The sequence below is a fragment of the Orycteropus afer genome, unplaced genomic scaffold, assembly GCF_000298275.1.
Source record: "Orycteropus afer afer isolate SDZICR_OR568_19922 unplaced genomic scaffold, OryAfe1.0 scaffold00104, whole genome shotgun sequence".
Taxonomy (NCBI): domain Eukaryota; kingdom Metazoa; phylum Chordata; class Mammalia; order Tubulidentata; family Orycteropodidae; genus Orycteropus; species Orycteropus afer.
In genome coordinates this window covers 2,946,574-2,951,863 of record NW_006921691.1, presented here as the reverse complement: position 1 = coordinate 2,951,863, position 5,290 = coordinate 2,946,574, and positions in this window count along the sequence as shown.

Genomic DNA, 5,290 nt, shown 5'->3' with positions numbered 1-5,290 from the left:
GTGTTTCTGTTTTTCGTAAAGAGAATTTAGAGTTCGAAGTAGGAGGTTTTATAGTAATTGGCTGAATATGGTTTCTTCTATTGAATGAGTGAAGTTATTGGTGGAGAAGGTGGGAGCAGAAGAAGGAAAGCTTGGTGTTACTAGGGTCGGTTTCTAGGGCTTTGAGCAGGCTATTATTGATGCCGTATTTATTTGCAAGACTGCGGCTCAACCTCAGGAAAGGTTCCTATTGTTAGAGGGTCACAAATTTCCGCCAATTTCAGGCACACTCAAAGACCCCACCTCCGTGGCCCCACAGTGCCAAAGCACGGTTCCAAGCCAAAATTCACAAGACCACACTCAGCTTTGGTTTCTTTGCTCTCTGTGCTCCATCTGTCTGCAGTGCCGACGCAGTCCTGCCAGACTGCTAATGGATGGCTTTGGAGTTTGTCTGTGATACTGCCCACCTGCGGTGCCAAAGATGCACGCAATTTCAGCTGTGTTGGAGTTGGGGGAGTACCTGCTAGTGACCTGTGGTCCCGATATCAGTGGCAAAGAAAAGCATGGTGTCTCCCAGTCTGACCCAAGCCCGCTTTGTGATCTGCTGGGAGGGGAGGGAGCTAGCCTTTCTGGCGCAACAGTGAGATCTCTGCCTGAATCTCAGCAGTGGTGCCCATGCCTGCCTGCACCCAGATGACCCAGACAACCCAAATTACCAACAAAATCAGCTGCTGGAGGCAGGTCTCTGTCACTGCCCACTGGAATATTGTAGTGGTCACTGTTATGCTGCTATAAGGTGACTTCCTTCTTGGCTCGGGGATCTCAGGTGGCCACCCTCACCCTGCAGACAGTGACTGCCACAGGAAAGTTTGCAATGGCCTCTCTTGGGTGCCCATCTGTTCTCCACCAGTAGCTCTTTCCTAAATGATTTCCCTGTGACTTTCCTCTAATTCTGCTCTTCTGTGTTTGGTGCGCCCTGATTCAGTGAGCTGTTCAGAGCACCAAAGTTCCTAATTCAAACTGTTGTACTAGTTTTCAAAGTCCTTAGATGCCAGAGGGAAAAAAAGCCCACTGCTCGCTGACAAGACTCCATTTTGAGTGCCTAAGGGATATATTCTTAATGATGGTGATTTTATCATGGTAGTTCTGCAAACACTCTTTTGTTGTTATTGTTAGCTTCTCTAGAGTAGGACCCCAACTCATGGTGACCCAGTGCACAATGAAAAGAAATGCTACCTGACCCTGTGTAATCCCCATGATCAGTTGCAGATTGGATCATTGTAATTCATAGGGTTTTTATTGGTTGATTTTCAGTAGATCACCAGGCCTTTCTTCCTAGTTCATGTTAGTTTGGAAGCTCCATTGAAATATTTTCAGCATTATAGCAACACATAAGGCTCTATCAACAGATAGGTGGGAGCTGTGCTAGAGGTTCATTGGCCAGGAATTGAACGTAAGTCTCTTCAATGGAATGCGAGAATTCTATCACTGAACTACCACTACCCTCTCACACCCACTAAGAAGTCTATAGTTAAGAAAACAAAAACAAAAGCAAAACAAAACAAAAAAACATAGTATTGATGAGGATGTGAAGAAATTGTAGTCCTCAGATACTGCTGATGCAAGTGGAACAGAGTACAGCAGCTTTGAAATACAGGGTGTCACTATGTCAAAAATGTAAACACATAATTATTATATGACTCAGAAGTTCCACTCCTAGGTATATACCCAAGAGAAAAGAAAACATACATCATCTAGAATCTCATTGTTTATAGCATTACTCAATAATAGCCAAAAAGTAGAAACAATCCAAATGTTCACAAAGTGATGAGTAGATAAATAAAATGTGATAAATCCACACAATAGATATTATTGCAACATTTAAAAGTACTGATACATGCTACAACATGGCTGGATCATTATACTAAGTGAAACATTATACTAAGTGAAAGGAACCTGTCATAAAAGGCCACATATTGTATGATTCTTATTTATATGAAATGTTCAGAATAGGCAAATTTATACAGACAGAAGTGGATTTGTGGTTGAAGGAGCTCTGGTGGCATAGTGGATAAGGCATTTGGCTACTAATATGATCAGTGGTTCAAACCCACCAGCCACTCCAGAGAAGGAAGATAGGGTAATCTACTTCCATAAAGATTTATAGCCTTGGAAACCCAATGATGGCTGCTGTGAGTCAGAGTAGACTTGATGGCAATGAGTTTGGTTTCAGTTTGGTTTAAGGCCGGGAGAGGGTTGGAGAAGAGGAGTAGTCATTGCTAAAAGGTATGGGGGTTTCTTTTTGGGGTGATGTAAATGTTCTAAAATGTAGTAAAAGCCATAGAACTATATACTCTAAGTGGATGAATTATATAGTATGTGAATTATATATGAATAAAGCTAGTATTAAAAAGCAATAAGGCTAAGCGGGAACTCCTTCAATGGGAGGAATGGAATTTAGCAGTAAACTCTTAGAAAGTCATTGAATAACAATGTATCAAAAAAATAATACATCATGCCCAAGTGAGATTCACAAGTATGCACAATGAAAAGAAATGCTACCTGACCAATGTTAGGAAATCAATCAATGTAATTCACCATATAAATAAAAGAAAAGAATCATATGTTCATCTCAATTGATACAGAAAAGGCATTTGATAAAATCCAACATCCATTCCTGATAAAAACGCTCAGCAAAATGGAAATAGAAGGAAAATGCCTCAACATAATTAAGGGCGTATATACAAAACAAAAGGAGCCCAACTGGTGCGATAGTTAAAGTACTTGGCTGCTAACCAAAAGGTTGGTGGTTTGAACCCACCAGCCACTCTACCAGAGAGAGATGAGGCAATCTGCTTCTGTAAAGATTACAGCCTTGGAAACCCTATGGGGAAGTTCTACTCTGTCTTATAGCCTTACCATGAGTTGGAATCAACTTGACAGCAGTGGGTTTGGTTTTTGATTTTATATAAAACTGACAACCAACATTATTCTCAATGGAGAGAGATTGAAAACATTCCCCTTGAGTACAGGAACCAGACAAACATGCCCTTTATTACCACTTTTATTCAGTATTGTACTGGAGGTTCTAGCTAGAGCAGTAAGACAAGAAAGGCAAAGAAAAGGCATCCAAATTGGTTAGGAAGAAGTAAAACTATCCATATTTGCAGATAACATGATCCTATATATAGAAAATCCCAGAGACTGTACAAGATTGCTACTGGGTCTAATAGAAGGATCCTGCAAAGTGGCAAAGTACAATATCAACATAACAAAAATCAGTCAGATTCCTCTACACTAAGAGAACTTCAAAAAAGGAAGTGGGAAAACTATACCATTTACAATAGCCTCTCAAAAGATAAAATACTTAAGAATAAACATAACCAGAGATATAAAAGACATACAAAGAAAACTACAAATCACTACTACAAGAAATCAAAAGAGACCTACTTCAAAGGAAAAACATACCATGCTCATGCATGGGAAGACTTAACATTGTGAAAATATCAATACTATCCAAAGCTATCTATAGATACAATGCAATCTTGATTCTAATTCTAACAATGTTATTTAACAAGGTAGAAAAATGAATCACCAATTTTATATGGAAAGGAAAGTGGCCCTGAATAAGTAAAGTATTACTGAAGAACAAAATAGCAGGCCTCATATTTCCTGATTTCAGAAACTACTATACAGCCACAGTAGTCAAAACAGTCTCATACTGGTATAACCATAGACAAATAGACCAATGGAACAGAATGGAGAACTCAGAAATAAACCCATCCACCTGTGGACAGTTGATCTTCGGCAAAGGATCAAAATCCATTAAATGGGGAAGAGATGGTCTCTTTAACAAATGGTATTTGTTAAAAACTTAAAAATATTTTCTTAAATATTAAAGAAAGAAAATCATTGAATATATTTATTACTCTTTTTTTTAACATTTGATTGTGTTTAAGGTATATATTTACACAGCAAATTAGTTTCCCATTCAATATTTTGTATGCAAATTGCTCTATAACACTGGTTGCTATCCCTGCAGTATGTCAGCACTTTTCCTCATTTCCATCCTGCCTTCCCTGTTTCCATCCCTCCAGTTTCCCTGCCCCTTCTTGTCTTCTCATCTTTGCTTTTGGGCAAACGTTGCCTGTTTGGTATAGTTGATTGTTCTAAGAAGCACATTCCTTATGGGTGTTACTATTTATTTTATAGGCCAATCTATTTGGCTGATAGGTGACTTCCAGAAGGGCTTCTGTTCCAGGATAAAAGGTATCTTAGGGTGATAGTTTTCAGGGGTTCCTCCATCAGTCTAGTAAGTCCTTTTTTTTTTTAATTTGAGTTTTTCTTCTGTTCTAACCAGGACTTTCATGTGACCATGTTTGGAGCAGTGAGTAGTGGTAGCTGGGTGCCATCTAGTTCTTCTGGTCTCAGGCTAGGGGAGGCTGGGATTTCTTGTATGCCATTAGTCTTGTGGACTAATTGTTTCCTTGAGTTTTTGGTTTCTTTCACTCACCTTTGCTCCAGATGGGAAGAGACCAATAGTTGTGTCTGAGATGGCCACTCACAAGCTTTTAAGACCCCAGCCACTGCTCAAACTAGATTGTAGAAAATTTCTTTATGCAATACATAATGCCAGTTCACCTAGATGTCCCCTAAGAATATAGTCCCTCAAGCCCAATATCTCAGTCGTGAGAAGTGTTTAGTTATGGCTAAGAAGTGCCATAACTGTGCCCTGTGTGTGCTCTATTATAAACATGGATATATTTGCAGCATGGGCAGATATATATGTAGGAATATCTGCTTCCAACTATATATATGTACTTGAGTATACTCCCATATGCCTTCCCACCCTTGATCAGCTAACTTAACTCCTATGTATTCACTCATATGGGAAGAACATGCTCGGCATTTCTCAAGCTGAAAGTATTGAAGAAAAAATTTAAGCCTCGAGTTGCAGTATTGAAAGATTCTCAGAGCAAAATATTGAATGATTCAGGGAACATCAAAAGAAGATGGAAGGAATATACAGAGTCACTGTACCAAAAAGATCTGGTCGAACTTCATCAATTTCAGGAGGTGGCATATAATCTAGAACCAATGGTACTGAGGAGGAAGTAAAAGCTGCAGTGAAGGAATTGGTGAAGAACAAGTCTCCAGGAATTGACAGAATACCTATTGAGATCTTTCAACAAATGGATGCCGCACTGGAGGCACTTACTAAGTTATGCCAAGAGATTTGGAAGACAGCTACCTGGCCAACTGACTGGAAGAGATCCATATTTGTACCCATTCCAAAGAAAGGTGATCCCAC